This window comes from Hakea prostrata, chromosome 9 (assembly GCF_041222555.1).
Source record: "Hakea prostrata isolate BN-2017 chromosome 9, UWA_Hpros_2, whole genome shotgun sequence".
In the NCBI taxonomy this organism is placed as follows: domain Eukaryota; kingdom Viridiplantae; phylum Streptophyta; class Magnoliopsida; order Proteales; family Proteaceae; genus Hakea; species Hakea prostrata.
This window is the reverse complement of record NC_142608.1, coordinates 14,425,492-14,452,331: the sequence shown is the minus strand read 5'-3', so window position 1 is coordinate 14,452,331 and position 26,840 is coordinate 14,425,492. Positions and strand designations below refer to the sequence as shown.

The window sequence follows — 26,840 nt, the reverse complement described above, 5'->3', positions numbered from 1 at the left end:
GTTAAATAAATGTGTTTAAGTTTTTTTATTTGATTTTATTAAAAAAAACCATAATTAATTTGCAAACAATTATGTTGCAAACTCTTTTTATGGTGCACAATTGTTGGTTTAAGTTTAAATACATATGTTTTAACAACTTCTTCTTCCTTCTTTCTTTCTTTCATTTTTATTTTATTTTATTTTTTATTTTTTAAGTTAGATTTATTTTGTAAAAAAAAAATACCTATTTTATGCATATCAAAACAAAATTATGTGCCCATTTTGCCATAGGCATGTGTCCATTCTACTATAACCAAACAAAATTTGAATAGCTAGATAGGCACCAGCACGAGAAAAAGTGATTCCCAGCCATTTTACCCGTTTGGGCACAAAATGGTTTCCAAACAACCCTTGAATTGTCTCGGTCAAATTAAACCCTCGATGTGGAGAGAAAAAAAATCCTCTATTAGTGCATGGCAGTACACTTTTTATGCCAAACAAAGGCTGAGATTAAAGACTTGATTTCAAAATTGAAAAGTCCAAAATAACCTTAGAGTCTATTTGCTTTGTCAACCGCTTATTTGGTATATATGTGCATTGTTGTGCACAACACAAAATGTTTTTTCCGATGTGGATGCTTCCGCTAAAAACACCGGTTTGGTTGGACAAGAAAAGTTGGCTACTTTATGGACTGATTTACTAATGATTTTTAAATTTAAAATTGAGAAATCATTGTATCGTTGTCAAGTTGATCATCGTCCAATTAACGAAGTGATTTTGTTTCTGCATGAAAATATGTTTCAGATATCAATCAACAAGTGACAACCGGAAAAGAACTTCACTTTGATTTACTTAAGAATCTAAAATATGCTCTGAAAAGAAGTAACAGAAGGAAAAGTGATTTTATTCAAGTTGGTATTTGTTTCTAGTTGCATAGCAGAGAATTAAAAAGAAGAACAAGGCAAAGCCTTTAAGTGAATAACATAGAAAGATGATAAATAGCAACTACTGAAAATAGCTGAGACTATAGACTATAGTTCTAGACTTTGACGCAAAATTGCAGAAACACTTTGTTCTCTAGATTGAATGAAGGAACAACTTTAAGATCCCCTTCCCAGTTTCAGAAATTTCATCCTTTGGAACTTGTGAATGATGGAGTGCTCTTGGCCTGAGAGGGAGTACCAGAGGAAGCACTCAGCGCTTGTGAACTCTGGTCTAAATTAGGCTTGGCAAAGAAAACTATGTGCTCATGGTTCTTGGCGAGAGATTGAAGAGTTCTAGGAATTGGAGTTGGGCTAACATCCACTACCCCGAGGTATTTGAACCACCAGCCCCATTGATGGCTTGTGAACTATGTCATCTTGCACACGCCAACAAGCAACTTTACAAGCTCGATCCGTTCTGCATGTTGGATCCACCATGATCTATAATATTCATATAATAATTTAAGCATGTATTATGAATATAATCACGGAAGCGTAGAAATAAATACCCGTAGTGTGTTCTTGTTGTTGCTTCTCCTTTTGCTCTCCTTGAATCTTCCGTAACTTTTCACCTTTTGAAATCCTTCATTTGAGTGTTTGTGGAAACAATCTCAAACCCAAATATTGCGTGTGACGGCCACGGGGACCCAAGAAGTTATTTATAATATAAAACCCTAACATTTAACCACTCCCATAATAGTAAAGGTCAGTAATACCCCTGAATGAATATGGGCCCAGATAAAGGGACCAATGTTAGTTAAGCCCACAAACCTAACAATTTTCCACTTGGGCTGCACTAACACGAGTACCTTTACTGAAGTATTTGGCCATAACTCCCATAATCCTTCATCACTCAAAAAAAACCTGATTCAACCAACAAACAATTAATGTGAACGACAACAGGAGATGCTCCTTAATATACGGAACACAACTATCTGCCATTACAGTCATTAACAATTTGCTGATATGAATCCTTGGGGTGTGTACAAGAGGTAAAGAATGCAAAACCTTATGTGATCACAAAAGAATTCCCTCTTGTCGGTCATTTCTTGATCAATGATTAGCCTACCTTGAATTACCTCATAGGTAGAATACTCAGATATTATAATTTGGCAAACCCTCATTGATCGATCCAACATTAATATCTGACTTTAGCAAAACCGTCCATTGACAAAACCGCCTGTGACAAAATTGCTAACCAATATTTAGGCTAAATACCACCATAAATTAGAACCTTGGCTAAATACCGCAAAAAATCAAAACCTGACCAAGATTTAGGCTAAATACCGCTATAAATCTGAACCTTGGCTAAATACCGCCATAATTCAGAACCTTGGTTAAATAACGTCATTGTCATTAAAATCTTAGCAAAACCCCATTGCATTAGAACACAAAGAGCAAAAAAAAACAGATATTACCTAAACATTAACAAAAAAGAAAACAAAAAAACCTTAAAAAAAAAAAAAAAAAAAAAAAAAAAAAAAAAAAAAAAAAAAACCCCCCAAAAAAAAAAAAAAACCCAAAAAACCCCCCAAAATAAAAAAAATTACACATCAACCAACCAACAATTTGATGATAAAAACATGGAAAGAACAATCCCCCCTATGGGGGGCTCATGTTTGAGACTGACCACAAACTTTGACATTAAGACAATCCAAGGGATGATCTCCAGGAAGCAGCTACCGATATGACTCATCTGGAGAAAAACTTCCCATTGATAATTACATTTCACAAAAGAACAATTATTGACTTAAATTCCTTCACTAGGTTGGATTTCTATCAAGCACGCAAGCTTTCATTATTTCAATAATTATCCTGATCAGGAATACAAACTTCTCTCTACCAGAGATTATCAAATGCTTCTAAATTGAATTAGGTGATGATATTGGATCCCATTGACAGCAATTGATAGGCCATGATTAAAGCACAAAGAATTATACTGTGAAACCAAACAACAGCTATAGTAGAACATTACACTTTTTAATGCATCTGTAATTCAGGTGGTGGAAATACTCACGTAAAGACAAGAGAAACATAAATTCCTTTATTTTCAATACAATAAAAACAATATGCCAACCAAAAAATAATAATATAATAAGAACAAGATGGCGCCACAGGAATAAGATGAATCTAATGCTGTTATTTCAACTCGCAAATTGATTAGAAGCCTCATCATTGTCCCTTTAAACACTTGCATGTAACCCCACAATGGTCAGTGAAGTAAGAATAAAATTTTATTTACTCTTCAAGAGCTTGTGATTGCATGATCTCATTTCTCATCCCCATCCAACTTTCCCCCCAACTATAGTCAACCGCCAAGGTCATGGGATTTTAACCTGCCCAACAAGGCAAAGTCTTTCTTATATATTTTTTTTTAATATTAATTCACTTAAAAAAATGAAAAAAATAATAATTCTTAAAAATCTCATTACATTTGGATAAATAAAATTTCTTAAATTATTATTCACTCCTACTTATGTGTATATATTATCATTACATAGATGGTATCACTTTTAAGCAAATGTCACCAAACTTTGACTACTATGACAGACAATAAGAAAGTGGAGTAATGCCACTTTGGTGGATTACACTCTTCATTTTATTATCTCCATAAAAATTTTGTAGTCAAAGAACAAAAAAATACACAATATATTAGTATAAAGTACAACCAACTAAGGTTTCAAGTCTCCAATCTACATACCTCTTCCAAAATGCATTATAAAGAAGAGTGTTTTAGGGCCTGTTTGGTTACATGAATCCAAAGATTTGAAATCTCTGGATTCATGAATCTAAGAATTATACCCGTTTAGTTGTAAAAATCTCTAGATTCATGAAATCTAGAGATTCACCTTTTTACACTAAAAACATGAATCTATAGATTTATGGGTAAGGGGTGAAATCCAGAGATTTCAAAAAAGCTATACATTTGCACATTCACAAAAATCACGTCAATCAAATAGTTTTTTAGGATGAATCCACAAATTTCATTCCATAACCAAACATCTAATTTTATAAATTATAACTCCATAGATTTGAAATCTATAAATTTGAAATCTCTAGATATTTGAAATCTCCAGACTCATGTAACCAAACAAGCCCTTAGAAAATTTACAAAATCACATAACATCCATATCATTTTGTAAAATCACCCAAATGTACTACCATTCAAAGGGTATAGAATGGGCTATCCCCAACCACAATCTATAATCCAATAACACTTTATTTTGTCAAGTCAAAAGCCAATAAAAAAAAATTATTCTTAATCACTTGGTCCACCATACACTTAGGTATAGTTAAAGACCCAATAATTGCATGACTCAAGTGTTGTGAATTACAATAGGCCGTTGGGAAATTGATTTGAAAAACATGATAGCCTGAATTGGTTTAGACATTGACTTCAGAGTCTGAATTATCTTATCAAGAGTCAACCCATCTTTGGCTCTCTCTGTCTCTCTTTCATTCCCATCATTAGGTATGAATCGCCTACCACACTCCCACAAGAACCCACCTGCTTTTTCATCTTTTTCTTCCACTTCAAAAGAAACCCTCATGGTAAAACTTTCAAACTTCCCATTGGTTTCTCCCTCAAGAAACCATAATAGTTTAGAACATATGGTTTAGTGTCACTTTGAACACCATGCCTAGTACTTGAAACCCAAATCCTTGGAGAACAGAGCTCTATATCATGAATAAAATAAATAGAAAGGTGAATCAAAAGAAGAATACTCTGAAACTCAGTTTCTAGATGAGTTCGAGAAACCCAAGATAATTTATTTATTTATTTTGCACATAACCCATTAAAGTTCCCTAACTTAACCAACAAGCAGGTTTGCATGGATGGTCACACGATTCAGTTTGATTTTGGCAAGAGGACGATCCCCAGGTCTGGACTTTTCCATTTTTTTTTTTTGCCTTATTAAAAAAAAAAGATCAAGAACTTCAAACCCAGGTGAATACGGGGGGGACTCTGCTGCAAGACCACCCATGGTAACCGCAAAGAAGGACTAAAAACTATTCAGATGTGGCTGCTTTGCGTAAGTGTGGAAGAACTCCCATTCATGTTAGTTCCGCCTTTGCCTACATGTGCCTGGTTAGACTAGGGTTCACGGACCACAACCGCAACCATGTCCGAATCGATCCAGCTCAGTGCATGCGCGTGATCCACACTTAACTCTCCACCGGCATATACTAAGTCTCATTACAAAAACCATTAATGTTCTTTTATCATGCATTACCCATGTATACCAGTATTTCAACTAATAGATTTGTAAATCATGCAATGCTAAAACTGATCATACAATGAAGCAACTAGTTCAACAAATGAGATGCTAGGAATTGAAAAACAAACTAGATTGTATCAATTCAAGATTGAAAATCAACCCCTTAGTTGCAATATTTCTAAACTTACGTACAAAGAGCATGGCTAATGCTAGATGAAATAAGTCAATAAGAAAACACACAAAAACAATGCAAATCAGACATTGAAATGGATTTAATGTGATTATTACTACATAAAAAAATCAAATTATCAAATACCATTCAAAAGAAGAGGATATATAATTATAGGGAATCCAAATCAATTTGAGCAAACACAGTTCAGACAAGTGCACATTGAGTCCGTCTAAGCCCAGTTTTCCTAGAAAATCGTGAGAACATACTCACTATTTTCTTTCAATTGATCATTTCTTCTTAGGGATGCAACATTAAACTTGGACTAGTGGTAACAGTTCTATCAGTCCCACTTTGTGATTTATCTCTAAGAAAAGAGAAATCTTATGTATAACATTTTAATGTTAGATTCATATAGCCATATAACAATTAAGTATAACTGGTTCTCCTTCAAGGGTGGCCAACCAATGAAATGGTTCTTAATAGATTATTAATTCATTAAGTATTTGAATGGCTTTCAAATGAAAAATCTTTAGCAGATAATATACACATAAACAGGATAAGATCAAGCTTTTGAACTAAGAATCAGTTCAGTGTTCTTGGAAAAGGAAATGTTGCTTACTCGAAATAAGAAACCCATCAATCAATGACATGATAAGTATCAAATATATGATTTTGCAATCCCAGAAGATAGGGCAACGTATATGAGACGCTTAGGAGGTCAATAAATTCACTACAATGCTAATAAATAGTTTAAATTTTCGGCGGAACGGTTAGACAATGGAACACGAAAGAGAAGTAACCGACGAAAAACAGGAGTATGACGAACAACAAAATAAACAAGTGATAAAATGATATAGATTAGTCAATGCAGGGTTGGTAGAGTGGTAAAATCCATACTTCTCAGTGAAGAGGTTATGGGTTATACCCATGCGAATGACAAGCATCCCCTTGAAGATATAATCATGGTGCGCGCAAGCTGGCCCGGATGAACCTCAGATACCAAAAAAAAATAATAATAAAAAAAATATATATATATATATATATAAAAAATATATATATATATATATATATATATATATATATACTAGGGACACACGGCAAGCACGGTGGTCACGGGAAAGCACGAGAAACGAGGGATCTATCTAGGGTAGGTAGTAGATGTCATCGTTGCATAAAATGGTATTTGAGGAAATGAACAAAGCCGCAGAGGGAGAGGAGGTCTAGTAGTGTCCTAGAAGTAGAACAACGGAAAGTGAAACCGACATGCATCGATCTAGTTGGGTCTTATTATATCGGATTGGTGGGACCCGTCATGAGAATGAGTGCGATGCGGGAAGTAGAGGCCTCGAATAACCCTACTCGTGGTAAGTGCTGTAATTATGCTTAAGTGGGGATACTCAAACACAGAATTGGGGAGGTGCAGATTCTTCATCTCTACCATGCAGCCTACCGTGTTGGTTTGTAGCATTGATGGGTGGCGGGAAGTGAATTATGGGTTTTGCTCAGCTACTATCAATATGCAAAAAAGACCCAGGACATCTCACATGAGAAATATGGAAGGTACAGGGGTACAAAGTCTCTTGCATCGAATCATCATAATGTGTTGAGATGGCCTAATGATCACTAAGGATCCACCGAACAAGTCGTACATAGAACCGAGCTCAATGATGTGAGGGAGAAAAGGAGCACATGCAACACCTTGTTAGATTTAAATAGACGTACCACATGTGATTAGATATATCATGCAATTCGTACTATGAAACTCGAGCTCCCTCTCCCCACCTACCTGCTAGTATCTAGCTTAAAAGGACAATGGATCGATTCACAATCAGTACTCAAATCCCAACAATCCACTAGAATGAATTCAAAATTGAACTAATAAAATAATGAAAGAGAAAAATGATTGATGTAACTACAACAAAAAACAAATAAGAAGCCAGTGCACCGAACTCAACCGTGGAGAAAAACACACGGGCAAACATGACACCGGCCTAGGATCATCGCACACGGTGATAAAAAATTGAAAGAAAAAAAACAACCGGTCAAGGCAAGGGATCGAAAATCAGAAAGATGGTGGAGAATGATTTGTCACCTCCGCCTTCTCACAGAGGCACCATAAAGAATATCCAAAAGAACGAACCTAAGTAGATGACATTGAGTTCAAGACGATGTCTAAAAGGCAAAACGAATAAGAAGCCGAACCAAGATGACAAACGCGAACCCCAGGAACAGCCCAAAACGAGCCTCCGGGGACGCACCCGAGCCCCGCCACCGAACAAGAGAAAGCTCCCACTTGGCAGCCAACCCAAGGCCAAAAAGAGCAGCAGGATGGTCGGTAAGACTCGAAACCAGAATCCCCGTCAACCCCACAATCCCTACAAGAAACAAAAAACAACCAAGAGGCGAATAACACAGATAAAGCCATGAATAACAGATGAAAAAACAATCTAAGCACAAAACCAACGAAAACACAAAGCAAAAGCAAAGAAGACGAAAAACCAAAGAAAAAAAGAGAGGAGAAGAACGAGGACACAAACACAACACAGAGGGAAAAGACACGAAGAAGCAAATTGATTTTGAATATTTAATAAAGAATAAAGTTAAGTATCATATACAAAAGCGGATCAAACGATGCTGGGATTTTGATTAGTCTCTCAATAATATTCCTAGTTAAGAGAAACCCCACCAGGCTGGTGTTAATGATCAAAACAAATAATATAAATATAAAGAAAAAAAACAAAGCGAATAATTATATCAAGAGTTAGGGAAGAAGGCATTTGAAAAAAAGAGCCAGAGTTTACATAATTATACAATGTAGTTAGAGAAGAAGGCATTTGGAAATAAAAATGTAGCAGAGTTTGAGTATTAAATCTCATTTAGTTATTTGAGAAATTACATTTTTGGAATTTTTTAATGACTTAAATGTTTAGTAGTTTTAGAAAATAAGGGTGTTTTGGGAAGTGAAATGTAGCCATCCTCCCTCAGTTCGTACTTTTATAATAGTAGTATGATAGAGATGATCTAGGATTTCAATTAAACAATAATTTTCCCATTGAATCCCAATCTAAAATAAAATTAACAAAATAACCAGTTAATCACACAATAGAAATCAATAATTCATAACCTTAAATTATTGCTTTTAACGGCTACGGGAACCAATAAATCATTTATAATATAAAACCCTAACATTTAACCACTTATACAATAATAAAAGTCAGTAATACCCCTGAATGAATATGGGCCCAGATAAAGGGACTAGTGTTAGTTAAGCCCACAAACCAAACACTGCAATATCAAAATTACCTTCTAGTTCGATGTCCAAAAGGCTGAGGATTTCACTAACTTCATTGATTTTACTTGCTGCCCAAGATGGAAAGAAACGAACCCTCTCACCATCAGGTTGAATAGAGTTTATCCTCCCTGATGTGATCTCAAATAGCATCGTACCATAGCTGTAACCATTAGCTTTGGTTGTGATGGCCACACCAGAAATCCACTCTGATTGCAAGGTATCCTTTGGTTCCTCTCATGGTTGTCAGAACCCGACTGAATTCCCAACCAACAAGCTTTGCTAGGCCAAAGTCAACCACCTTGGGACAGAATTCAGCATCTAAAAGAATGTTCTCAGGTTTGATGTCACACTGTATGATTCTTTCTCTACATTTCTCATGCAAATAAGTTAATCCTCTATCTGCTCAGGCGATATTGCTGGATCGGGCTTTCATCCCAATTGCAATATGGTATCTTGTTTTCGAGTCCAAAACCTCAAAGTCCCTTGACTCATTAAAAACGGGCATCTAAGGAGCCCTTTGGCATGAAATCATAGACCAACAACCTTTTTGATACCTTCCGCGCAGAAGCCGTGAAGGCGAACAAGACTAACATGTCGAATGGTCCCAATTGTGCTCACTTGAGTTTGAAACTGCTTCTCTCCTTGTCTCATGCTTTCAAGCTTCTTCACAACTACAACAATAGAATCTGGCAATGTTCTTTTGAAAGCAGAACCAAATCCTCCTCCTAGCTTTGGGGGGAGGTTTTGGGGGGCCCCCTATAACTCTCTGAAAAAAAAAAAAAAAAAACCCCCCCCCCCCCCCGTCGGCCCCACAAAATGTCCCCCCCCCTGTTGTGTTTTTTTTCCCCCACAACAAGGGCGGGGGGGGGGGGCCCCCCAAAATAGCACCCACAATAACACCAGTAGGCGATCCCTCTCTATTATGTTGAGAAGTCGAGTTGAGTTCAGAGGCAGCAAGTTTGAGGTATAGGTTCCCTCCCCCAGGATTGCCATCTGAGAATTGCTCCATATTCATGGGATCTCCTACCCACACTGAGCATTCTCCATTATATGCATAAACATTACAAGAACAGTTGTTCAAGCAAGCCAATTCACAGTCTAGGGCACTCTTTATTGCAAAAGATTGCAGATTTATGGGCAATGGTATATTGCTATTCATCAAGAACCCATCTATCTTCCCATTTACATCACCATTATTTATGCAATGCAACTCGGTATTTCTCTCGGTTCCACCCGACCAATCACTAAAATTTGTGTAATTTGTCGCATGACGTGGACCGAAACCTTTCAAACACCCACAAGAACTTGAAGCTTGCTGATCAGAAGCTTCGAAAGCTACGCAAAGATCATGAACCTCACATTGCTTTTTTGGTTGACACCAAAATAAGATCCAACCAAAACCATCAAGCCAACTAAGGCTCTTTTTTTATCAATTATCATTCTCTATTATGCCTATTTAAAATAAATAAGTACAAGAATTCATTATTTGTCAAGAATGAAAAATAGTTTAGTGAATTTTGTCAAAAATAAATTATGGAATAAAAAATAAGTTTGGTATCAAAATAAAAAATTGTTAGAAAATAATAGTGAGCAAGTGCTAAAAGAGGGAAAAAGTATGATGTGTACTGATTATTTTACCCTCATCTTAACTATAAAATTTTAAGTAAACTTGTGCATAAATGAAAAGAATGAAATTCTCACCATAATCCATAATAGACAAAAAGTTCATTATGGATTTTGAAAGTTTTTTTATTATTTTAATAAAAATAAAATTGATGATAGATGTCAAACAACTTAAAATAATGAAAAAACCTCATAATTGAGAATGATAATTGATACAAAAAAGAGCCTAAGCTGCTTGATCTGCCCCGACACATCCACGACAAATCTAGAGATAAAACTAGAATTTTTTTAAACTATAGGTAAAAAACTTTCATTCTCTTTTGAAACATAAGTGAAATCGTAGATATAATTAGTTCTCATCTCAAGAACTAAGCTGAAAATATGACCATTCGAAGTTCCACTTGTCTAATACTTCCAAGACCCAATCCACAATAGTCTTGAACCATCCATCATCTCCCATTGCTTCTGCAGCCTGTTTCATCAGCTCCTTGAGGAACTATGTAAGCTTGAGCCCACCCTGTTCCAACACTTCTACACCAGTGGCACGACCCCCACTAGTTTTTTTTATCTCTCTCACTTAATATGTGAAATACCACAATTTGGCCCCAAAAAAATATTAAAAATAAAAGTTAAGATAAAGATGATGGGTATAGCTATCATTCTTAATCATTATCTGATGCTTACCATTAAACTCTAGTTAGGAATAAAAAGTTAAATCTTAATTAAAAACTAACTCACGATTCATTCTTCCCTATCTAGAGTCAATGTTTCCTTCTCGGACTATGCCTTCCCTTAACCCTATTGGTCATCCACATATAATGGGTGGGAATCTCTCATGTCCCCTCATGCTTCTCCCCTTCTTGGGTGCCCATGAGCCCAAGCCTATTATCCGCTGCTACGGGTCAATTGGCATCAATACCTTGCCAATAGGGTGATGATATGACGGGGTTTCTAATCAAACTCCATTAGACTTTCTAGTTATGGCATCCAATAATCATGAAAAGTGCCAAGGGGCATCATAAAATTGTGTCTCATACCACCTCCATCGATGTCCCAAGACAGAAACACCTAAATGGTATTTCCCTAATTCACAATCACAATTTGCATTCACATTACAAGATGGATTCAATCAAATTCTCACTTAACAAGTCAATTGAAGTCCGTACAGTCACATGTTATCCATGTATCATGAACATATTATTAATCACATGTATACTGAAATTTCAAAGTCATAATAATCATTCCTAAACCCTAAAATAGTAATATGTAATCGTAAGCAAGTTTCATAGCAATCAAGAATGTAACAATGACTATGTGCAAGTGAATGTCCTCATATTGCTATCGATTTGTAACCTTGTAAATTAGGTCAAATAGTATGTTCACGCTTCCCAAAAAGTCCTATTAACATGTTGTTCAAGTTAGAAATAATCCTAGAGGTATGGTGTTGAAAAGAGAAACAAACAACCAACTTGTCAGGTGGGTTGCCCCAGGGCAATCAACCTAGCCATGAATCTGCCAAAGCATGGGTGGGTTGCTCGAGGCAACCAGGGCAATCAACTAGCCTTCTGTGTACAAACAAATTTGGCTCAAATGGACAGAAACTTCCCATTTGGGTTCTAAACTACTCCAAAACTATTTAGAAAATTTTGAAATCATATTAGAACATGATCTAACGTAGTTTAGAGATCAAACAAAGCAAAAGGAATGATAACCTAACGAATCCTATATTAGGTCTTCTCCAAAATCTAACCGCAAGATTCACGAATGAGCCAGAGTGAATGGGGATTCACTCTAGAGTAAAAAGAATAGAAGAATTAGATTATTATAACAAGTAGAAACCTTCATCTAGGTCTTGGCAATAGAAGGAATCAATCAATTGAAGAGAACTAGAATGAAAGCTCGGTGAAGAGACTGGAGATTAATTGTCCTAGAGGGGTCTTTTTCGGCGAAACCCGATTTGCACTTGTGCTACCATTATATGCTTGTCATTTAGGATCATTTATATGTAATGTGGGAATCAAAATAATGGGGATGCATAAGTAAATATGAGTTTTCCTTTTACCAATTCCTTTAAGATTAGCCCTGAATTCGATCCTCAACCAGTGATACCAACCCAGAAAAAACCTTCAGTGAATGGCACGAATCCTCTAATGAATGGCCCTCTCTCTCTCTCTCTCTCTCTCTCTCTCTTGCTTTCCTCTTCTTCCCTTATTTCCCGTCTTTGTATCACTTTCCTTCTCGAATCTTCTTTGGGCAACTAAAGAAAGCATAAGGTCTTCTAGGATATACAGAGAATACGAAGGTGTAGGGCTGGGAAATTGACAGAAACTTGATATCTGGCAGGGGTAGGGCCGGTGCTAGATGGATCTCTTTGTGTTCTCTATTATTAACTTTGCCTAATTAGCAGATAGTAAACAATATACAAACAAAACAAGTGTAAGTGAGAGTTTTTTTTTTTTTTTTTTTATAGCAACAAATCCATCCAAGAAAGGAGTGATCATGAAACTCAAGGTGGTTACTGGAAAAGAAGAAGTTAAAAAATGGAATACGGTGAACATGAAGAAGAGATAGGAGGATTACCAGTGTGGATAAGACAAACACACTGGGTATTGGTTGAGACAAAGGCTTATTGGTTTTGTTGTAAAGTTTTATATGCTTTAGACTTCCTATGTATATACTAGGATGTTTGGTCAAATTTGAATCTTTTGTCATCTTGTTTCTAAACTGAGATTCAATGGTAATGACAACTGAAATTTTGAATCTTGCGGTCTGAAATTTCGCTTGACCCGTCATTGAAATAATTATGATATTTGGTTTGAATGCTCAAGCACTCATGTTAGCTTGTGTATTGTATTTATAGTTTAATCAATTACATGAATAGGAAGTTGAGATATATAGGGAAACAAACTTAAACAGAATACCAACTCTTAAGTTTAGAGTTTGAACAGAATTCCAATTCTTAAGTAACCAAGTGAAATATAATTCAAACTCTAAACTAAACAGTTTGTCTCTCACTCAAAATCTGGTTTATCATTTCCCCGCAAACTATGGGGTGGTAGCCACAATAGTTTGGAGCGTAGCCGGAGAAAAATTGTTGTAGGTAGACCTTTGGTAAAAATGTTTGCAACCTGAGCTTTAGAACACACAAACTGAACTTGGACTTTGTGGTTTACAACCAAATCACGGACAAAGTGGTAATCCACCTCAACATGCTTTGTTCGAGCGTGGAAAACTGGGTTTGCTGCCATTTGTGTAGCAGACAAATTATCACAATAGACTAATATAGGAGGCAAAAACTCCACATGTAAATCTTTCAAGAGATACGAAAGCCATAATAGTCCAAAGACTATAATAGCCAAGGATTTGTATTCAGTTTCAACAATGGAACGAGAAATAGTTGGTTGTTTCTTTGATGACCAAGAGATTAAGTTAGCACCAAGATATGCACAAAATCCACTGGTAGAGCGTCTTGTATCAGGGCAGCCAGCCCAATCCGCATCAGTGTAAGCACCCATAAGAGACAAAGAACTAGGTTTGAATGTAATTTCAGCACCAACTGTGTGTTTGACATATCTTAAGATTTGTTTGACAACATTGTAATGATTAGTGGTTGGACTTTGCATATGTTGGCATACTTGATTGACAGCATAAGAAAGATCTAGCCTTGCCATAGTAAGATATTGTAAAGCTCCAACCACTTGTTGATATTCAGAAGGATTAGATAATGGATCACCACAACGTGCAGACATCTTAGAACCTGGTGCCACCGGTGTTGTGCAGGGTTTACAATGTGTCATACCTGTACGGTGAAGAAGATTAAGAGCATACTTGGTTTGACTTAGTAGCATTCCCTTTGCTATTTGGGTCACCTCAATGCCCAAAAAATAATGCAAACGATCGAGATCTGTCATGGCAAATTATGTGCCAAGTTTTTGAATCATAGTAGACACAAGAGAGCCATTATTGCCAGTTAAAATGATGTCATTGATATACAGTAACAAGATGACCAGCCCTACAAAAGAGTGGAATGTGAACATAGAATTGTCTGCTAGACTTTGAACAAATCCTTCACGGATCAAATTACTCTTGAAGCGTTGAAACCATGCACGGGGGGCTGGGGGGCTTGGCGCAAACTATATAGGGCCTTTTGCAAATGGCACACATGAGAATGATGTGTAGAGTCAATAAAACCAGGTGGTTGTTTCATATAGACATTTTCCTCAAGAGCACCATTCAAAAAGGCATTTTTGACATCTACTTGATGTATCGACCAACCACGTGAGATAGCAAGGGCTATCACAATACAAATGGTAGCTGCCTTCACAACTGGGCTAAAAGTATCAGTGAAATCAATGCCAGCTGCCTGATTAAACCCTTGAGCAACGAGTTTAGCCTTGTATTGTTCAATTGTTCCATCACTCTTGGTCTTTACTTTATAAACCCATTTACAACCAACTAAATCCATGTGGTTTTCATATGGAACTAGTTTCCAAGTGTCATTTGCTTGGATCACTTTATACTTAGCATCCATTGCTACAACCCATTTGGGATCTTTGGCAGCAAACTTGTATGAGGTGGGTTCGGTGATAGTGGTGTTGAGGGTGGTGAGGAAGGCATGAGGTAAGGGATGACGGGTGGTTAAGAGGGACAATAGGGCTTTGGGGCGTAGAGAACCTGTTTTACTACGTGTTATCATAGGATGGGATGGTGGTGGGGGTGGTGCAGGCACATTGGGTTGAGATGGTGAACTAGATGAGTGGTGTGGTAGGTGTGTGGAGATTGTGTAAGGGTTTGAGACGTGGATAAGGGTGTAAGCTGAGGTGTTAGGGAATTGAAATTTGTGTAGGACAATATTTGGGTAGAAGGTGGGGTGAAAATAGGTGATTGGGGTAACACGGAAGCGGTGGGGGACGTAGGTGGAGGAGAGGGAAGAGAAATGGTGTTAATGGGAGTGTTGGGAATAGAATTTAGGTTGCTGAATGTTTCAAAGGGGAACACATGCTCATTGACTATGACATGGCGAGAGATGTAAACACATCCAGTGGTAATGTGGAGGCAACGATAACCCTTATGACTAGGACTATAGCCAAGGAAAACACACTCGAGTGATTTGGGAGAGAGTTTGTCCTCACTGTAGGATCTAAGATTAGGAAAACACTGACAACCAAAAACTCTAAGACCTGTATAATCTAGAGTGCATCCAAAGAGTGTCTCATGGGGTGATTTGCCTTTTAAAATAGGAGTGGGTAATCGATTAATGATGTGGACAACAGTGGTAAAGGCCTCAAGCCAATATATTTTAGGCATACTAGCTTGAAACAGAAGCGATAAACCCATTTCGGTGATATGCCGGTGTTTGCATTCAGCTATACCATTTTGTTCAGGAGTATGTGGACATGAAATATGAGAAACAATACCACAGTTGTCAAGAAAACTTTAAAAGGACCTCTTGTGAGCTCATTGGCACCATCACTTTGAAAATATTTGATTGTGGAGGAGAAAATATTTTCAGTCATAGTTTTGAAATGTTTGAAACAAGATAAAGTATTAGACTTTGAGCTCAAAGGATAAAACCATGTATATCGACTATAATCATCAACAAAGATTACATAAGAATGATATCCACTAATAGACAAATGACATGTTGAACCCCAAAGATCACAATGAATAAGTTCTAATGGCATAACTGACTGCGTGATAGACAAGGGAAAAGGTAGCTTATGATGTTTACCCAATTGACATGCAACACAAGTGTTATTGGACGGAGGACTACCAACAAAAGAAAATAAATTGGATTGACGCAATTGTTGAAGAACTTGAGAAGACGAGTGACCAAGACTATGATGCCAAAATGCTGCTGGAACGATGGTGCTAAATAGAGACATTGAATGTGCTGAAGATGAAGGCAACATGTACAAGTTGTTTTTGAGTGGTCCCTTCAAAAGGATGGTTCGCAACTTCAGATCCTTGATAAGAAACCCCAAGGAAAAAATTCAACCGAACAAAGATTATCACGAGTCAATTGTGAAATTGAAAGTAAATTTGTGCATAAACTAAGAACAACTAAAACATTATTAAGGGATAAAGAAGTGGAAACAATTGGTAAAGTAGAAGAACCAATGTGTGAGATGAGTGCTTTCATACCATTACCGACTGTCACATGATCTGAACCAGAGTAATTGGTAGACTGTTGTAGATGTGCGGGATCAAACACCATATGTGAAATGGCACCAGTATCAGGGATCCATTGAGCATTGTTCGGTGTAGGATGAGAAGGATATGTATGAAGATCTGCATAAGGATTAGGAGTTGGGATGGAATATGTGGAGTAGTAATACTATTTTGACTAGCATGGTAACCAAAGAAACATCGGTTGGTTGTGTGACCAGGTTTAGCACAAATTTGACATTTAAAAACGTTGGATTAAGTGTGTGGGTGTGAGGTTCGGTTGTGGGAGGAAGTAGAAGTGTTGGAAGGGTGTTGATTTGGTGGAAGATGAGATCGGGAATAGATGGGAATATGGTAATGACGGTTGCGGTTCTTAGGAGGCCTAGATGGGTTATGTGTGAACAAAGCTGTGGGTGAATTAGGGTCAGGCAGGAAGGTATTATTAGAGCTATATCCCCAACTCAAACGTTGTTCATGGGTAAGAAGTCTAGCACGTAAATCAATGAAGGTAATTGGGGGAATAATGTTCTCAATCATGATAATGAAGGTGATGTAGTCCGATCCCAAGCCATTCAAGGTATAGCTAACAAGATCTAAATTAGAGAGTTTGTCATTGATAGCTGTTAGGGAGTCAGCAATTGACTTGATTTTATTTAGGTATGTTGTAATGGTTGCTGAACCTCTGTTAAGGGTTTGAATCTCTTGGTGTAGAAAACTACATCTAGCAGTTGACTGTTGTTGAAATAACTCAGCAAGAGAATCCCATACATGTTTTGCTGTTTGGAGACCAAGAATGTGGGAAGAAAGAGATTCACTCAAAGTATCATTGATACAAGCACATACAAAGTGATCTGTTTTTCGCCAAGTTGTATATGCTGGATTTGGAGATGTAGTTGAATCAGTTGTAATTGTTGGAGAGGATGATGTGATTGTGCCTTCTACATGACCAATGAGATCATAACTAATAAAGATGGACTCAAGTTGCTCCTTCCAAAGCAAATAATTTGTATTATCAAGTTTGGAAGCAATGAGATTTGGCATATTGCTGATTGGAAAGGGAGACGAGGAAGCTACTGCCATTGAGAAGTTTGAAGGGGAAAAAATTGTAGGGTTTATAGGATCAGTGGCTGTGATACCATGAAATAATTCTGATATTTTGTTTGAATACTCAAGCACTCATGTTAGATTGAGTATTGTATTTATAGTTTAATCAATTACATGAATATGAAGTTGAGATATACATGGAAACAAACTTAAACAGAATACCAACTCTTAAGTTTAGAGTTTGAACAGAATTCCAACTCTTAAGTAACCAAGTGAAATATAATTCAAAACTCTAAACTAAAGACTTTGTCTCTCACTCAAAATCTGGTCTATCAGTCATGCTCATTTAATGTGCATAACTAAAGCAATTTTTCTTATGCTACTGCTGATAATTTAAATAGTATTTTAAATAGAGCAATATTCTCCCTCACCCATCTCTTGTCATTGGAGGAACACAAGTAGTAAATAACAGCTGACTCGTTGGATGTTTTGTCTTGTCCACAAGTCCAAGGTGCTTTCAATGTGAATGGGAGAAACTCAATCAAAGACACCTTGTTGCATATTTTGGCATCGATCGGCGCTTTGTTTTGGCATTCAGCAAGCACAAGTCATGCATTTATTTCCAATTAACTAGTGTCATATCTAGCTTTTTGAATTGGGATATTTCCTTGCCTTACCCAACTAAACCATGGCCAATGGGATCAGTCATGCTTTTATTTCCTCCTGTGTCTACAATCCTAACTAATTATCTAACCCCTGTCTCTTGTTTATCAAAATAATAATAATAACAATAAATTTAAGTAGATCATATAGTCATATTTTACGAAGATTCCATTTTAAAGCCTTTTCCCTAGTTTTCTTCCTATTTCAACCAAATGTAAATGGAGTAAAAATTCTCCAATAAAATGAAAACCATCGGCGGTTGTCAGGCAAAAGAAAAGCACCATCAAAAGTTTCACACACTTTACTTTTTTATGTGCTTTAAGACAACAAGCACCAGTGGTCTAGTGGTAGAATAGTACCCTGCCACGGTACAGACCCGGGTTCGATTCCCGGCTGGTGCAAAGTGAGTGCGGGGATAGCTCAGTTGGGAGAGCGTCAGACTGAAGATCTGAAGGTCGCGTGTTCGATCCACACTCACCGCATTTTAGTGTTTTTTTTTTTCATCATTTCTTGTCCAAAATCCTTGGTTCCATTTATCCCATGCCTTCTAGATAACTGGCTAGACTTAAATATCAAGTCATTTTTTCACCACTCTTATGGCTAGAAATGCCAAAGGTTAACTCAATTTTTTCACTTGGGTGATGGAAGACAGCTACTCAACTAGACAAGATGAGCCGTTTCTCTCTTCTGATTATAAATTTATGAGACGACACTTGATGGCACAGCCGAACAGGCACTCTTCTTCAAAGCCAAGGATTTGGACTATCAAGCTCAACACAAAAATGAGATGCTTTAGGAACACAAAAGCTCTTTTAGGTCGATCGAACCGTAGATGCAAAGAAGAACACGTAACACAAACATAGTATATAGTAGCAGCAGATCTGGGTGGCATATTTTTTTCACTTGGGTGATGGAAGACAGCTACTCAGCTATACAAGATGAGCCTTTTATCTATTTTGATTATAAATTTATGAGACGACACTTGATGGCACAGCCGTACAGGCACTCCTCTTCAAAGCCAAGGATTTGGACTATCAAGCTCAACACAGAAACGAGATGCGGTAAGAACACAAAAGCTCTGTTAGGATAATAGATTAAGAACCTGACTTCTTAGTGGAGAGTTGTACAGTAATTGCCGATGGAATATGTAATATCCCCATATTTAAAAAATGCATAGGACAAAAGCAATGTCTGCTGACTTTGAAGGGATTCAAACTTTGATCTTCTATTTGGAGGTTTCAATCCACGCTCACTGCATTTTAGTTTTTTTCCCATCATTTCTTGTCCAAGATCCTTGGTTCCATTTATCCCATGCCTTCTAGATAACTGGCTAGACTTAAATATCAAGTCATTTTTTCACCACTCTTATGGCTAGAAATGCCAAAGGTTAACTCAATTTTTTCACTTGGGTGATGTAAGATAGCTACTCAGCTAGACAAGATGAGCTGTTTATCTCTTTTGCTTATAAATTTATGAGACGACACTTGATGGCACAGCCGCAAATGCACTCTTCTTCAAAGTCAAGGATTTGGACTATCAAGCTCAACACAAAAACGAGATGCTTTAGGAACACAAAAGCTCTGTTAGGTCGATCGACTAGGTGAAAATGGCAAACTTAGGTGGAAACTTGAGAAATTTCGAGGAAATCGAAGACTTTTTCGTACAAGTTTCGACAGGTTTTAGAGAGTATTTTGGGGTGGGATTCTGTATTTAAGCTAATTAGAGTATAAAGAACACATTGGCACATGCATTTTAGGTAAAAAAAAATCAATGTAGATATGTCATTCAAAGTACATAAAATTAATGTAAAGATGACCGAGAAGTACACAATAAAGTTAACTATACTTAAGCAAATAAGCATAACATTCAACCTACAATTCAACTAGTAATAAAAATATGAAATAAACTCTTAAACATTAAATAAACTCTTAAACATCAAATACAATGTAACTAGTAATAAAAATAAAATGGGAAGTACAACTCACTAAATCAGTGTCAATAGGAGTGCCTCGGCGGATCCATCCCGTGACTTGAGTAGTATTGTGCCTGTGACATCCTCTCCTCTGACCAACGGACACAGACATCCTATGACATGTGATGCCTATGGTTGTCGAGGTAATCGACAACTACAGCTCTATAGGTCTGGTCGTCAACATGCATAAGATATCCTATATGAGGGAATACACAATAAGGATAGGGAAGTCCTTCTTGATGAATCTCAGGGGGTATGGGTTGGGGTTGCACGCCAAAGATCTGCTCCACAAACATCTGTGCCCCCGAATTAGCATCCGTATAAGTTGCATCCCTATGCACATATACAGTCCTCCCGTCAGACGCTGGATAATACATCCTACTCTGTTCCACTTCCACTACTCTATGTCCCTCATAATCCTGAGGAAACCCCTGACTATAAGATGCACTACTATAAGCTCCAGAAGAAGATGCAGCACAGCTCTCGTACGAGTGGGGATTAGCTGTCGCCGGTATCCAGTATCCGGCAGTGGAGCCTCTTGACTCATCTAGACTCATAGATCCCATGGAGCTTGCAAGCTATTCACATCAGTGGGATTGTAAGACTCATACGATGAAGTGTCATCTTCATACCCATGTCCATGGTGCTTCCCTTTCCCTTTCCCTTTCCCCTTCCGGCTGCAAGTGGAACTATGACCTACGCCGTGGTCGACATCTTGGGTAGCGTGGGTGAACTGACTCTCCCCCATGAACCTTAATGGCCCTCCTTGTCCTTGACTCTCAACTGCTGGCTCTAGTGGTGGTGGTGGTCTCTCCCGTAGTTCAGCTGAATCCTGATCAGCTAACCCATCACCATCACCATCATCATCATCACCACACCACCACCACCACCACCACCACCACCATCATCATCATCATCATCATTCCCACTGTCATCCCCACTACCAAGTCCATCATCATCATCATCGCTTGCATCATCCTGTGCCTGACTAGCGGGTGGCTGAGTAACATCATCATCATCATCTGACCATATAATATTATCCTCACTGACACTAGATGCACCAGGTTGTGGTACAAAGGGACAATTAGGCTCGGTGTGCACTCTCCCTTCTGTGGCCAATAACTCAAAGTTGGCATTAAGCAAAGATCTTGTAGCATATTTTGGCATTAAGCAAGCACAAGTCATGCATTTCCAATTAACTACCGATTTCATTCAAGCTTTTTGAATTGGGATATTTCCTTGCCTTACCCAACTAAACCATGGCCAATGGAATCAGTCATGCTTTTAATTCCTCTTGTCTACAATCCTAACTACTTATCTAACCCCTGTCTCTTGTTTATCAAAATAATAATAATGACAATAAATTTAAGTAGATCATATAGTCATATTTTATGAAGATTCCATTTTAAAGCCTTTTCCCTAGTTTTCTTCCTATTTCAACCAAATGTAAATGGAGTAAAAATTCTCCAATAAAATGAAAACCATCGGCGGTTGTCAGGCAAAAGAAAAGCACCATCAAAAGTTTCACACACTTTACTTTTTTATGTGCTTTAAGACAACAAGCACCAGTGGTCTAGTGGTAGAATAGTACCCTGCCACGGTACAGACCCGGGTTCGATTCCCGGCTGGTGCAAAGTGAGTGCGGGGATAGCTCAGTTGGGAGAGCGTCAGACTGAAGATCTGAAGGTCGCGTGTTCGATCCACGCTCACCGCATTTGGGTTTTTTTTACTGGGTGGCAATCAATCCGTCTCCAGCGACATTTTGCAAGTTCAGTGGCGATTTTCGCCGATTTTTTGCAAGTTCGGCATCTTTCTTACGATATTCTGCGATTTTCCAATGACATTGATTAATCTCGTTTTTCAGTGGGTCATTTGGTTCGCTACTCACTGAACTAGGCAGAAATATTTTACCATGCCAGAAACTACCAGGCATTTTTGCATGGGATGTGATGGATCAAAACATATCCTTGCTGCGGGTCCACTTGGTTATGCTCTGAATTTTTAAAGTAGCCAATTCCCCGGTTTGTTAACCTGTGTCACTCCCTACAATGGGATTCCCAGAATCTGAATTGGGCTTTTAATGTCCTTGGTATCTTCTTTTGTTTCATATGGAAGACCTGGAATACCTCTTCTCAGTAGATCCCAACAATGTTACATGAGCAACATTTTGTTAGAAACTGCACAGCTGCTCCGTGTACTGCTTGCTGTACATAAGATCCAAGCTTCACTGTCAAAAAATAATATACTCTATTAGCACATCAGCAGGTTGAGTAATTAATATGGCGTGTGCTATGAGAAGTTGTGCTATGAGAAGTTGAGAACCATGCAAATAGGTTATCTGTTTCTAATGAATATATTTCCTTTGCCATAAAAATATTAAAATAAAAATGACAGTTTTATTTCTAATGGTCCCGTCTAACTCGGGATAGGAGATCATGTTCCATATAGAAACCACAACTAACTCATATTGAAGGAGAAAAACCCTACGATCAGACGGCGAATGATGACACTTATGGATTAAGTCTAACGATCGACAAAAAGAGGTAAATCCTATAAATCCATGCATACTACGAAGAGAAAAAAAAAATTTTGAATCGTTTCCCTCCACCTTTTAATCTTTCAATTAAGCTCTCAACTCGTTAGAGCTCTTGGTGGTGCTCTTACTGACTTAGCCTTCAGAGGTGGCTTCCCAACCACTGAGTCGGCCCACATTTGACGTTGTTTAGCAGGAATCTGATGGCTAATCAATTTTTGGACGCATCATTTGGCGCCGTTGTGGGAAAGATTAAAAAATTCATGGTAGATACTAAATCAACACTTCCGAGGAATCAAAATCAGATTCGTCGACCTCCTTTAGGTGGAATTTTTATTCCTCTAAGAGAGGGTCCATCTTGAGAGAACGATCAGCATGAGGAAGAAGAAGTGATTGAGAAGGACGTTTAAATGATCAAAATTTGGGAAATCCAAATGATCCTAGTCATTGAGGAGAAAATGAATCAAACACATATAAACCAAATGCAAGTTCAATTCCTCGAGATGCAGGCCCTGCTCCGAACGATGGCAACGTGTTTGGGGGCTCTAAGGAATCCAATCTTTGTGATCATGAAGAGACAAGAAGGCAGGCTCGGAGAGCAGAAAGGAGGTTTTCACCAATAAGAGGACTTTCGCCATGAAGAGAAAGGAACCAATCGAGGGGTAACATTTTCGACAACCTCTTGAAAGGAACTTAAGGCAGCAAGAGGCCGAAGGCAAACGATTGGGAACACAAAGAACTGGGGAGCTCCCACAGAGAGATGACGTGGAGGTTCCGAATTGGTCACAAGGCAATCGAACGGGGACTCTAACCTGGCTTGAGAGAGGTGTTCAGACACATTCAACCACATCCCAACGCTCGGACAAAGATAGTGTCCGAACACCTAATGCCATAGCAGTTCAGATCGATGGAAAACTGGCAGATATAAATCAGAAGCTAGGACATCTTACGAGGGGCAAGAAGACAGATGATATATATTCAATCATCATAAAGAATGTGTTTGTTGATGCAATTGCCATGTATGAATTTTCCCATAATTTTAGGCTCCCAACCTTTTCCCTATTTGATGGATATGGAGACCTAATGGCCCATATGAGTTATTACCAGCAAATGACGGCAGTAGCTAGGAATTCAGATGAAATCTTGTGATAGGTATTTGGGTCCTCACTAATGAGAGTAGCCCAGAAGTGGTTCTGCCCTGGGGAAAGATAGCTGACTTATATGAGCTCGCCCAAAATTCATCGGTCGGTTCCAAAGTGGAATACAAACTAAAAAGATCAAAGAGACTCGTTTCACTATCACACAAGCAAAGAATGAGTCCATTCGGGATTATCTGCAGATATTGAATAAGGCGACAATGTAGATCGGAAATCTTAATGAACAAGTAGCAAAAATGACCCATTTTATAGGACTTTCTAACAGACATCTTCTAGGGTTGTTGCTACAGGATATGCCAACCACGTATGCCAAACTCGTTCAAAGATGTCAAAATATGATCGAGAAAGCTTCTACTACAATGTAATGCCATTTGGGCTCAAAAATGCAGGAGCTACTTACCAGAGAGCAGTAAACAAGATTTTCAAGGATTTGATTAGTGGAACATGGAGGCCTACGTTGACGATATGCTTGTGAAAAATCCTTCAACGCTCGAATCATTTCTCAAACCTAATAGAAGTCTTCAGTGTGCTGAAGAAATACCAGATGAAGCGAAACCCGGAGAAATGTGTGTTTGGAGTGTCTTCTAGAAAGTTCTTGGGGTTTATGGTTTCTTAAAGAGGGATTGAAGCAACTTCTAATAATATTCCGGTTCAAGATATCTAGTGCCTAACTGGATGAGTAGCTGCCTTAAATAGAATCATAGCACAGTTGAGAGACTGATGCTTATCATTCTTCAAAGCGTTGAAAAATCTAAGGGGTGACAAAGAGGCACGATGGACAAGAGGAATGCCGAAAGCGTTTGAGAGCCTAAAGGAGATGCTCAGGTAACTGCCCTTACTATCTTGACCAGAGAAAGGTGAAAGACTCCAACTGTGAAATCCAGCCCAAACCTAGCCAGAACACCCTATTTGTTTTGGGATAAAGAAAGACTCGTTTGATGTTAGACCTTAAAGTTGGACCTTGATTTTAGTGTTATTATCTTTGAAAGCCTTAGGAAGTCATGCCAGACCTTTCCCTTAGGGTAGATCTATAATATCCGGCCTTATCCTAACCTTGACCCGGCCCGGAATCTGTTATGTTTGTAGGTCCGAAGACCCGAAGTGTGAAGAAAAAAGTCCTTGTGGACCCTTTTGGCTGATGATTTGGTGTCGGAGCCCAAGCCCATGGACATTGACAATGATGCCCCTCACTTGAGAGCATTGTCAGTGTTAGTTTTGAATCTGCGCACCGAAGAGGGGTGAATTAGTTGAAATACCTAATGAACTCCTGTGCTCAATCCGAAAGTATTTCCCGAAACTATACTTCTTGATGGACTTGTAGGAGAAAACCTCACTCAATTTGACCCCATATAGCCCTCCAAATCCATGTCCGAAGTTGCTGAACTATGTCTGGCAAATCCTGCTTGCACATCGAAGAAGGTGAGCTTAGTTTGTGGATCTAATGAACTAACATGCTTGATCCAAAAGTATTTCTGGAAACTAGACTTCTTGATTGACTTTTAGGAGAAAACCTCGCTCAATTTGACCCCATATAGCCCTCCGAATCCCTGTTCGAAGTTGCTAAACTATTTCTGGAAATTCTGTTGAAACTACCTTGAGTCGATACTGTTGGTCGATACCATCAACCAAAAGCATCGACCCAACAAGCCCAGATTCGAATAAAAAGGCGCTTTTTGGGTATTCCTTCCTCCTTTTAAGTGAAACCTCGAACCTAAAACATTATTTCACTCATTTCAACATATGAGAACGTGGGAAAGCTCCTCTAAGCCTCCTCCTTGGCTTGGGTGTTGATCTTCTTCAAGAATCCTTTGTCTCTCTTCTCTAATCTCTCACTCTCACTCTCTTCTCTAATCACTTCTACCTCACCTTATTCTTGCTATTGGGGCTATGAAGGAGGTGTTGCAACCTTGCAACCACCTCTTCTAATGTCCCTTGTGATTCTTATAAATCCCCATTCATTCTATCAATGCTATGTATCTCATATCGATTCTTAACCTTGTCTTTCTTATGAAATTCCTCCATAGCAACATGATTTCATCTCCTAAACTGATTCTTATAGTATGCTAAGTCTGATTATATGTTAATAATCATTCCTAATCTATTGCTTATCATTCTCTTGATTGAATCCCCGATCTCCCTTGCAATTGCATTGATTTCATTATGAAACTTGATGTTCTTGTTCTCTTACTTCGATTCCTCTTCATGGCAACATGAGTTCATTTTCTTAATCTGATTTTCTTTAGCAATGAGGTCTGATTATATGTTAGTAATTGTTTATATTCTACTGCTCATCATTCTATTGATTAAATTCCTAAGCTCTTGCATTTGCAATTAATTCCATTAAAGACCATGAATTCCAACTCTTGAACTTGATATGCCAATTTGGGGATTTCTAATTTGACCATTGGATGATGTTAATTCTTTAATAATTAGTATCTCTATATTGTGTTTAAGCTGTTCCCCAAGTTTCGTATCGATCCGAGACCCGGAAGACCAACTTTGAGCCAAAAACCCAACTTGCTGTCCGAGACCCTTTGGGTTGATACAGTGGGTCGATACCATCGACCCAAGGTATCGACCAACAGTGTTGTTGTCAACAACTTTTGCCCAGTTTTGATTCGTTCGATCTCCGATTGTTCTGATTTCTTCTCTAATCCTTCATATATGTTTGTTTAGGGTTTTAAGACTAATTGGGCCACTTGCTTGTGATCTTGGACCATCTTCTTCTCCAACTCAAGGTAAGGACGGTTATTGCCATATAACATAGACTGTATGACTTTTACACTGTTGTGGGTAACTTAGTAGACTTAACTTATTAATTGATTTTAGACATCATATGACTACTGTAGTTACCTTATGACAGTAGCACCATGCTTAATTACTTGGTTTATCATGTTTACTTATTCTTGTCATTTATTTATACACTGTATTATGAGATGTCATGACATGTTTTCAATATGATAATGTATTGTTGATATTTAATGGATGGAAATAAGCATGTGATTGCTTAGGTATGATTTGGGATTGGGGAGTG

The 26,840-nt window shown here is 38.0% G+C and overlaps 4 non-coding genes and 1 pseudogene across 4 annotated transcripts; 4 read left to right on the top strand and 1 right to left on the bottom strand.

Annotated features, from left to right (window-relative positions):
* Nucleotides 1–1,108: 1,108 nt before the first annotated feature.
* Nucleotides 1,109–10,719, bottom strand: LOC149004785 (G-type lectin S-receptor-like serine/threonine-protein kinase At2g19130 pseudogene; annotated as a pseudogene).
* Nucleotides 10,720–18,474: 7,755 nt separating this feature from the next.
* Nucleotides 18,475–18,545, top strand: TRNAG-GCC (transfer RNA glycine (anticodon GCC)). The gene has a single exon. It is a non-coding gene; the product is annotated as a tRNA-Gly (tRNA).
* An 8-nt stretch (nucleotides 18,546–18,553) lies between these two features.
* Nucleotides 18,554–18,626, top strand: TRNAF-GAA (transfer RNA phenylalanine (anticodon GAA)). Its single transcript has one exon. It is a non-coding gene; the product is annotated as a tRNA-Phe (tRNA).
* Nucleotides 18,627–21,678: 3,052 nt separating this feature from the next.
* Nucleotides 21,679–21,749, top strand: TRNAG-GCC (transfer RNA glycine (anticodon GCC)). Its single transcript has one exon. It is a non-coding gene; the product is annotated as a tRNA-Gly (tRNA).
* Nucleotides 21,750–21,757: 8 nt separating this feature from the next.
* On the top strand, nucleotides 21,758–21,830 carry TRNAF-GAA (transfer RNA phenylalanine (anticodon GAA)). The gene has a single exon. It is a non-coding gene; the product is annotated as a tRNA-Phe (tRNA).
* The last annotated feature ends 5,010 nt before the right edge of the window (nucleotides 21,831–26,840 follow it).